Genomic DNA, 11,952 nt, shown 5'->3' with positions numbered 1-11,952 from the left:
CAACCTACACATCAAAATGAAGCTAGTGATACTAGTAACACAATTAAAACATGAACTTTAACAATTTAACAACATTTAATCTTCCAAAATCAAAGATTAAGCAAACCCATTTTCAAGTGTTCAAACTAGTTGCTCAAATCAACAAATCGAACAAACAAAACATATATTCATGTTATACACGAGCCATAGACACTAATTAACACTTTTATAATTCAAAAACATCAAGAACACAAAATCTAGTGATTTTAGAAAGTTACCCAAATGAGATGAAATTGGTATCAAGTTGTAGAGGATAAAGAGAGGATTCCAAATATGTAATTTGTTTTGATGTTAGCTTCCAAATCCGAATTTAGATGATGAATCAATGGTTTAGGTGTTTGAGAGCATAAAAGGGAAGAAAGAAAAAAAAGAGGAAGGAGGTGATGAAATGAAGTGTGTGGTGGTGAGGAGTTACTAGTTGGTCAAGTTTGCCCGAGTGGCAAGATTAGTCCCTCAAGTTTGTAGTCGGGTGCGGGAATTAACCAAACGAATTATTTTGAATTACCCGAGAGTGCGGGAGACGTTATAATCCCATAACGAAAATATTAAGGATGTTAGTTAACGAAGGATACGAATCTAGATACGAAGGACATTATTAAAAATAAAAAGACGGGCGTTAAAATAATTTAACGGAAAAATGCGGGATGTTACATTACCCACACCTTAAAAGAAATTTCGTCCCGAAATTTAGTTGGAAGCAATAGTCGTTGTTTCTTACTCGAGACTTTACATTGTCAATGCTATGAATAAGTGAAGATACGTCCTTGGGCATTCCCACAAATTTTGACAGTCGAGATTTTCAGTTTGTATTAAGACTTGGTTTTACGATCCACAATTTCAACCAGTTTCCCATGAAGGGGAGTTTGCCATCAATAGTAAGTTTATCTAGGAGAGTAGCACGTTCCTGTTCCGTAAGACACGTCTCTAAGTTTGTTGCACGAAATGTAAGGTAAACGGAAACTTTAATTGAGTCAGGAGATCTAAATGGTAGGAGGCGGTTCCAATACGCCCCAAGATTTCAAAAGGATTAATATATCGCGATTTTAACTTTCCCTGATTCCCAAAACAGATTACACCTTCCCAAGGTGCGGGTTCTCAATATTACACTGTTACTGACTTGGGATTCGAGAGGTTTACGTCGAATATCGGTATAGCTCTTTTGGCGACTACGGGTCGTCTTGAGTCCTTCTCGGACTTGAACGATCTCAACTGTTATTTCTTGAATGAGTTCGGATTCGGTGATTTGCTTGCCACATGCTTTGGTCCAACGAATAGGGGTATGACATTTGCGGTTATATAGGGTTTCGGATGTGCGGCGTTAATACACGAATGGTAACTGTCGTTGTAAAAGGAACTACTAAAGGTAACAATACCGGCTTGTAACATGTCTTTCCAAGGTGTGAAACGTAAGTTTGTTTGGTCCGTTGGTTGTGGATGATACACGACACTCATGTTTGGACGGGTCCCCGAGGTTCCTTGTAAGGCATCCCGAATTTAGAAGTGAGACGAGTATCCCGATCTGAAATTTTAATGGAGATGGTACGCCGTGCCGAGCTAGAATTTTTAAAACACGTTTGAACAGGTTTCGTTTCTCAAGAGGTCCGCACCGCGGAGGATCCGTCGATTCCCGAAATTGGTTGTTAGGACTATTCACCATCGTGGCGAATACTAATATAATGTGAAGAGTTTCTCTCTCCATTGAGAAGTTTTATAAAAAGTTTCCTTATACAAAAGTACAAGCGAAAGGAAAAGAGTGGAATGCGAACTTAGAATAGGATGAGCTCACATCCTGAGGTAGCCATATCGCGCATCTAGTGGTCAAATGTTGAGACCTGGTGGGAAAACGAGATAGAACACGTAGTTGTATAGTTCAGGGTCGAGTAGTAGTTGTCCATATCAGGAGCATGAGGACTATAAGTCAAAGAGAAAGGAAGTATCCTTGGATTGTGTGTTATCTTGGGTCCCAGTAATATCAGACGGTCATAGTGAAATAACAGTGTTATGTAACGTGGTACGTGGTGATGAGAAGATTTATCGGATCCATAATTAAGTATTTCAATCGTTCGTGCAAAAATAACGAATTTCAGTTTCCTTGATTTCGAGTCGAGAGAGTATGCCTTTCGGGCGTTCAAGTAGAAATATTTCCATATTTGAATTCCATTGTGTTACATGAATTTAGCTAGTAAGGTTGGTGTGAATAATCGCGTTAAAAGTTCGGACACGGAGAGGTTTAGTCCTTTCCTGGGGGAGTTAACGGGGTTAAAGGACGAGTAACACGAGAAAAAGTCGAAAATGAATCTGCGGTAATAATCGGTGAGATCTAAGATTTTACGAATACAAGTCAGAGTCGTGAGGGTTTCCCGATTACGTGTGGTTCCGATTGCGAGATGTGTTGTAATGCCTTGACCACTAAGAACATGGTCTAGAAATTTGACTTCGTTTAACCAAAATTCTCACTTAGAGAATTCGGTATAGAGTTGCTCTTTTCTCAAGAGTTCGAGCGTAAGACGGAGACGTTGTTCGTTTTCTTCTTTACTTGAATAGGTTTAGAACATCAATTATAAGTACGGTAACGATTTTTGTCTAGATAAGTTTACAAACGCGGTTCAGGAGGCCTATGAATACAGACGGAGTCTTGGATAAACTGAACGGCACTAAAAGAAATTTATAACTATCGTAGCGAGTTCGGAAAGTGATTTGTGAGACATCGTCTCCCTTAAACCTCAATTGATGATAACCAGAATGAAGGTCGATTTTGGAATACACGCGAGATCCTTGTAACGGTTCAAGAGGTTGTTGATACGGGGAAAAGGATATCGGTTCTTAACCGGAAATTACTTAGTTCGCAATAATCTATACATAATTGCAGGGAAACATTTCTCCTTAACGAATAGGTTTTGAGCTCCTTAGTTCTATAGGTGTCAAGTCAAAATTTAAATTATCCACCCAATAAGTTTAACGTATATCCTCTGATAAAATTTATAGGTACACAATATTTTTCCGTTGGTCACTTAAATTGCCTAAGTAGTATTTAAAGGAAAAAAAGTGGAGTGCAAAGAGTACGAGTCAAAGCCTTGGTTATATAACGTCTAATGGTAACCGAATCGAATAAGTATGAAATATGCGGGTTGTTGTGAAGAAACGTACCCGTGACTAGTCCATCGTCGTCTCGGGCATCCTAGGTGTCGATGTTGAAAGTTCAACGGCGTGCGTTGGGGTTGGCTTTCTTCTTTGGGCACGCATTCCTATAATGACCCGGTTGGCCACATTCGAAACAAACAACCGCCCTTGGCGCATTGGGCGTCTTTTGAGCGACGGTAACAGTACTTTTACAAATATGGGCCACATGGCCACTTCTTTGACACCTGATGCAAAATGGTTTGTCACATTCACCCAAATGATGTTTGCCACATTCGTTACAGTAGGGCAGGTTTCCGGCATACCCTTTCTTGCCGTCGGAGGTGAAGGACTTCTTGGTGAAGTTGTTGTTGTAGTTGCTCGATGGAGAGGCTTCCCATTTTCTTTTGTTGTTACCCGGTTGGTCCTCGGCCGTTGGTGTCGGCGTTTCAATTTCATTCACCGTTTTTATAGATTGGCGGGCCATCGTTAAAGCCTCTTGTAGGTTGGCGGGTTTGGATGATACTACCTCGTGGTGAATGCTCTTTGGGAGGCCTTCCATGTAAAGTTCAACTCTTAGGGATTCAGGAGTCATGAGGTTCGGGCAACATATGGCTAGTTCGACAAACCGTTGATTATAAGCTTCGAGGTCATTCCCGACCGTTTTTAAATTCCTTAGTCCCTGTTCGAGCCTTTGAGTTTCATCGCGCGGGAAGTATTCGGTGATCATTCTTTCTCTTAATTCGGTCCAAGAGAGTGTGTGGGCTTCATCGATACCCACCGATTGTACATGCGTGTTCTGTGACAACCCGGAAATTTCCAACCAAATTTAAACTTTAATCTTTATATGTTTCCGACACGATAAGCAATATTTGTTAAGTTAAATTGCAAGAATTTTAAACTATGTTCATACATTCATTCAACCTCGACCAAGTTCCAACGATTCACGAACCATTAAACGAATATGATTATATATGTATATGTGTATATATATTATAACTTGAAACGTAAATAAAATATTAGATTAAATACTTTATATGATTGTATCTGTTTCAAAATGTTTATCAATGGAATTAGAAGATAAGATCAAATGATTGAATTATCAGATATATTGAATTATGATTACAAGTCTCGGTTGAAAGGCCCACGTTGATTTGAGAAATCTTTCCATTTTAACAATATTCGGAAAATGGTAAAGTGATTTATAAATAAGAACAAATTGTCAATCATTGAGAACTAGACAAAGGATAGTGGAAGATTGAATCTCATAAAGACTCGATTGATCTATTTAGTTTCAAACGTACAAAAACGTTTTCAGTTTAAAAAGAACTTTATTATTAAAACGTATATAACTTTTATAAATATCTAGAACCATTTTTGACAACTCATTACTTAACTAGTATGATAAAGATAACGATATTTATATTTTATTTTATTAAATATATATAACGATTTAAATTAATATTATATATATTTATACGCGTATTATACGTACATAGTTTTATACTTTTACTATACTTAAACTTTACCTTTACTTTATTTTTACTTTACTTTAACTTTAATAATTCACTTTAATAATTCATACTTTAATAATTCACTTTAATAATTCATACTTTAATAATTCACTTTAATAATTCATACTTTAATAATTCACTTTAATAATTCATACTTTAATAATTCACTTTAATAATTCAAAAATCTATTATAAATAGAATTCAATAGGTTTCATTATTTTATAGAAACTTGAAAATATTTTTCTCTAAACTCTCTCAATCGATTTACATATATATATTTACTCCGTATTATTTTAAGATATTATTAGTATACATAAAATATTACGACGGAGTGCTGTCCGAGTGGTTTCGAAATTGTTTTTCGAGTAGGATAGGATTAAGGAAATTATGGGTTATAGCTATGGAGGTGATTGAGTATGGTTCATGGGTATGCTCATGAGGTCAATATAGTGTCTATCATTTCCGTTGCGTCTACATACCTTTCCTGCAATATTGAATCTCAATATTGATACGTGAGTACTCATAATTTAACTTTTACATACTAATAGTGTATCCCTGACTAGTGCTCGAGTATTTAGGATTATGCATGCTTGTACTTTTGATATTGCCCTTAGACAGGTTAGGTTGAATATTGAATTAGTTACACTTGCGGTTGAGATAAGGTATAAGATATGCATGTCCTTGGAAAGCTAGCGAAAAATTAAGAACTTTTCCTTTAGATATCGAATGGTTTCGATGAACGGATTAGAAGTTATAATCAATTGAATTTTTGATATTTTTATTAAAAATGATTATTATTATCGTCGTTTTTTATCGTCGTTCTAGTTTTATCTTATTATTATCATTATTATTATCTTTATCAATAAAAGGGATTTATCATTAAAAATTGTTAATTTTTTTTATTATTACTATCGTTATTATCGTTAAAGTTATAATTAGTATTATTATTATTATCCAATTATTATCATTATTATTATTATTAGTATTATTATTATTATTATCATTATTAATATATATCATTATTTAAAAATGGTTATTGTTATTGTTATTAATATTATTACTATATTATCATTAAGATAATTATTAGTATTATCGTTAATAATGTTATAGTAACTATCATTATTAATATAAGTGTAATTAAAACAAATATTTGTAACACCTAATTATTTTGATTACTATTATTATCATTATTATGAACACGATATAAAAGACGATTAAAAGCTATTAAACGAAACGATTAGGAAATAATGAGTAAGAGTATCATGATGAAATTAAAATATTATAAGATATTGATTTAGATAAAATTATCGTTCTTATTATTTTTATCATTACTATTATTATTAAAAGTATCGTTAGTATTAAAACTATCATTTTAACAAAAATTATCATTTTAATAGAAATGTCATTATTACTATAAAATATCATTATTATTATTATTTTAAATAGAATTATTATTTTAAAGATAATATTAAAAATTATCGTAAATATTAAAGTTATCATAATTAGAATTATCGTTTTATCATAATGTCATCTTAGTAATTATAAATATTGATATTTTTATAATAATAATTATTATTACAAAATAATACAACTTTTACTTACTATCATTATAGATATTATTTTATCAAATAAATATGTGATACAAACATATTTTACTACGTGTAATAACTTACTTTAATAATACCTATCATATTATCTTTATGATATTAAATGAACCCTATAAATTTTATTACTTAATATATATAAAAGTATATTTTATTACATAAATTTAATATAAAATTTTATTTATTAATAAATAAATTATATTATTACTCTAATAAATCTTTTAAAAATATTTAAAAATATAAAATGACGATATTTAAGCTATATATTAATCATGTATAGATTTTTGGAAATTATTTTGAGTCAAATTTACTTTTGTTGACTTTTGCATATTAGTCTCGAGCATTAAGATTGTGGTACACTATGACTTGACCTAATTTGTTAGACAAATATTGACCAACACATAATTATATATAATTAATTTAGGTTCGTGAATCCGAGGCCAACCTTGCACTTGTTCAATGACGTTATATGTATTTTTACTACGAAATACAGTATGGTGAGTTTCATTTGCCTTTTTATCCTTTATATTTTTGGGACTGAGAATACATGCGCTTTTATAAATGTTTGACGAAATAGACACAAGTAATTGAAACTACATTCTATGGTTGAATTATCGAAATCGAATATGCCCCTTTTTATTAAGTCTGGTAATCTAAGAATTAGGGAACAGACACCCTAATTGACGCGAATCCTAAAGATAGATCTATTGGGCCTAACAAACCCCATCCAAAGTACCGGATGCTTTAGTACTTCGAAATTTATATCATGTCCGAAGGAGGATCCCGGAATGATAGGGGATATTCTTATATGTATCTAGTTAATGTCGGTTACCAGGTGTTCACCATATGAATGATTATTTTTGTCTCTATGCATGGGACGTATATTTATGAGAACTGGAAATGAAATTCTTGTGGTCTATTAAAATGATGGAAATAAATGATTATGATAAACTAATGAACTCACCAACCTTTTGGTTGACACTTTAAAGCATGTTTATTCTCAAGTGTTAAAGAAATCTTCCGCTGTGCATTTGCTCATTTTAAAGATATTACTTGGAGTCTTTCATAGCATATTTCGAAGAACGTTGCATTCGAGTCATTGAGTTCATCAAAGATTATTATTAAATCAATTTATAGTTGGATAGTGGATATAATGAAATGGTGTGCATGCCTGTCAATTTTCAATGTAAAGAAAGTTCGTATTTTAAAAACGAATGCAATGATTGTAAAATGTATCATATAGAGGTCAAATATCTCGCAATGTAATCAACTATTGTGAATCGTTTATAATGTATATGAACGGGTCCTTTCAGTTGGTATCAGAGCGGTGGTCTTAGCGAACCATGTCTGCATTAGTGTGTCTAACTGATAAGTCGTTAGGATGCATTAGTGAGTCTGGACTTCGACCGTGTCTGCATGTCAAAAGTTTTGCTTATCATTTTTAGTCGGAAATCATCTGTTTATCATTCTTAGGAAATTAGCTGCTTATCATTACTAGTCTAGACACGTCTTGCTACATTAATTGCATGAGTAGTGTATAGACACAATTCATATCTTAGCGTATCTGCTAAATCATATCTTATCGTATCTGTTACTTTAAACTTTACCTGACATATCCCGCAAATCCCTCCGTAATCTACCAAAATCTTTTGTTCTATATCTATGGATATTCTATGTTATTAGAATACCATCCGATAACCGAAAATCATTTCATATCGAAAAAAAAAAATCCTTATTCAATCGTACGAAATGGAATTCATCATTAATTCAAGTTTCTCGGATTTCGAAATGGAATCCCACTCCAGCTCTGAAAGCAGTGTGACTGGAATGGATCAACCAATCAGCCATCATCTATTCTGGATGAATTGGGGATGGGTTCGTAGCCTCCTCAATCATTGGAGACAAGAAGAAGGTGATCCATTCCATCCACCCCATTGCCCTCTTAACGAAGAACCTGAAGCACTTACCGGCGAACCAATCCGAAACACCATTTTCTCTCTCATTTCCAGAGTATCTCGTCACGATTATATACTACATCAAATTCTAGATTATATTTATCCGCTCATCCGAACCGACAATCACCCCGGTATAATAGAAGAAGTCAACGAGCTTCGCGCTCGGGTAGTGGCTTTGGAGAATATGGTGCAAAGATTACAAACACCAGCAGCAGCACCAGCAGCATAACCAGTACCACCATCATCAACGCTAACAGTACCATTACCACCTCCAACCACAACCGCGTCGTAAACCTCAACTTCACAATCTGTCCCACAAGCATCAACGCCATACGCACCATAGATACCAAGGAGTACCAACAACAATAACTGACGAAGTATTAATTCATAACTTCATTGGAGAAACATTCCGCGGTGATTATGTAATCTCTAAAGTCTTAGAGATTATCTAATCTAGCCCTAACCATAAATCAGTTAAGCGAACCAAAATGATAGAAGGAAGAGTAGAAACCCTGACAAAAATGGTGTCTGATTAACAAGCTAAACTTGCTTTACCAACAGCATCAACAGTACCGTCAGCGTTACCAGCATCGTCAGTACAGCCAACATCCGAATCAACAACACAGATAACATCACAAACTCTGTCAGTTCAAGAATCATTGTGGACATCATTACGAATCAATAACGTGTATATTGTATCAACGAGTTATGAAGAATTAACTCATTCCCTCTGAAGAAATTATATGTATATTATATATATATATATATTGAAATAAATCTTTCCGTGCTAAGCTATTGTGTGTGAATCTTAACTACTCGGTTAATTCATATTACAAATATGCAATAATGTACGTCCTTCGGCCGTAACTTAACCAGCGTTAACTACAATCTCTGTCGCAATTCAACAAATTCCAATTCATAATAAATCAAGTATATATTTGATTTTACACTTTCATCATCGATGTACCTGAAACTTTTCAGATAACATCATTCGTACTTTGCGAAATTCACAAGAATTCCACGAACCGAACATCATACATCAACAAATAACGAAGTATTGATTCATAATTTCAATGTCATTAAATAAATACTGCGTAAAAGTTATGTACTTTTTAAAGCCTTTAGGGATTATTCAATTATAGTTTCAACCGTAAATCAAATGAGTTTAATTTAACACTAACTCATTAAATCTATGTTACATCTGAAGAAAATATACATATATATATTTTCATAAAGACTGTAATAAAATTCTTTTGTACAAAATATTAATTGTGAAATTTTTTTAACGGGTAGGTAATACCCGAGAGATATATAAATTCACAATTAATATGTTACATTCTTCGAATCTGATTCAGCAAATCATCCATTATACTCCCTACTTTCACAACAATATACATTCTTTTATAGAAATCAAAACAACCATACTCATTCAAAATTTAATTACATATTCTGATTTTGAAATCTCAAAATTCAACTTGAGATATGACCAAAATCATCACTCTTAGATCCTTACATCTTTCACAAGCTATATTTTGACTTCAAAACTGTGTTAGAACATCAAATGTATGTTAACGATTACAATCTGTGTTCAAACCCTTCGAAAATTTCTGAAGACACTTCGAATGATGAGCAATCGAGATGATGATCCAACCACATGTTACCCACAGTTATGTACCTGAAAAACTCTTGAAACTAAAGTAAAAGTTTAAACAACGTATCCGCGTCAGATTCTTTGGAATTTATTAGCAAAAATAACTTTGCGACTCCTATTCAAAGTAGCCAGTTTTGTCACAGCTCCAACAAGTCAACTTCGACTTTTCAGTCAGACTAACCTTATTATAACCTTGAGATATACACCATCGTTACCAGAGAACCTTTTACATTCCACCACATTATTAGCAGATGTACCAACAACTTCATTACCCTTTGACTTTAGCCTCTCCAAAAAGTCATTATAATTATTCATTGAAACCCCATCATTTACTCATTCGCATCTTGTAATGAGAATTGCCATACGAATCATTGGGAATTAGCAATCAGTATTTTGAAATCTCGCAGCATGTCTACGCCAATAGTTATATGTGTATATATAACGTCTATCTTCTGGACTTAATTTGAATGTGAAGTTTCTGAAAAACACTCCGAACTACGAATTGGTTCTCCGAAAAAAAAAAAATGATGAAGCAGCAAAAACTATAAACGACTTTAAATGGTAAAAGCTGGATGATAATGATGAAGTGTGCTGGCAAAGCGCAGAAAAAGAGAAGTTTTGGAACTGGAAAACGGATTGAGCAAAGTAGGAAGGAGGTTGTGGACAAATTACAAAGACTGAACCTGACTTCAAAGGATCCAAATGATTCAGTACCTGCTGAAGTCATTAACGAATACCTTGCTCCTGACTCTAAACCCCTGCGAACAATATTCTTCATCATCCTCTGATATTAGAAATTCTAAAATATCATCATATCTTTCATTATAAATATCCTCCATATTTCTGAAGATATTTTCTTAATTTTTCTTATTTGAAATCATTTACCTCTTCGCGCTATCTGTATTACATCATAAAAGAAACTATTTTAGTTTCTAAATTCTGAAACATTCAAGTTTAAAATAGGAATATTTTGAAGTAGTGTTGGGAACTGAAGCATGAATTAGTATAATATAATGACACTTGATCAATGTGATTATATTACAGTAAGTCATGCTGATTTTCTAAATGAAACGTGATGATTCACAGATCATAACATCATCATGTGCCATGTTATATGACTCTTGTATTCTATTTAACCTCTAAAATATCAAGAAAATATTTCTTGATGATTCGGCCTTTTCCAAGGTATTCTAGTAATTTGACAAGTTAAGATCGTGCCATCACAATTTTCTTCCTAGAACATTAACAATGTTCATTCCGAAATTCATATATGTGAATTCTGGACCATTACAAGCGGTGCTTAATTGCAAGAAGAAGAAACAAAAGGACAAAACTCCGAAATAGAAATTGGAATATAAATTGCAGCAAATAAAAGAGAGCATTAACTGTGAATGATAATGATTATAGAAGACAGAAGCAGAGACTTTGAAATATAAGGGAACATATAAAGCCCAACGACAAACCAGAAATTATAAACCATATATATCGATGCATATAGAAATATAAAGACACGGGAGAACTAGAAACACTATAAACCCAAGAGTATAGTAGAAGTAAATAGATTCTTTCGGTGGTAGATGAAAAAGAAGAATGACCGATATGAAAGTTAGAAGTATATCGAGAATCAGAACTGGATGGAGCATATTGATGAATACTTTAAAATATGAGTTGAGGGGGAAAGAATAGAAGGTGATGAAACATGACTAGGAACTTAGAAATCAACAGATTTAACTCACACAATGGCGGAATAAGTGAATCAAACCCTCTACTGAATAGGTTAAGTTTTTTTTTTTTTTGGATTAATTTAGTCAAACCACAACTAAATCAAGTATGATTAGATCAACACCTAGATCTATTATTCACCACCTGGGTGATTTGGACTGAGAGAGAATCGGAGGAGCTCACTAGATCTGAGTGTGTGTAACAAATTAGAGGCTTAACCTAAAATGAAGAACATAAGACTTTATATACCCCTGCTGTTGACTCACCCATACGATTCATTCATCACACGTACGAGTTGGCTTCATCAGCCGTACGGGTGATCACTCACTCGTGTCTTCTCATTTATATTG

Source organism: Rutidosis leptorrhynchoides, chromosome 3 (genome assembly GCF_046630445.1).
Source record: "Rutidosis leptorrhynchoides isolate AG116_Rl617_1_P2 chromosome 3, CSIRO_AGI_Rlap_v1, whole genome shotgun sequence".
In the NCBI taxonomy this organism is placed as follows: Eukaryota; Viridiplantae; Streptophyta; class Magnoliopsida; order Asterales; family Asteraceae; genus Rutidosis; species Rutidosis leptorrhynchoides.
This window is presented reverse-complemented; position numbering follows the sequence as displayed.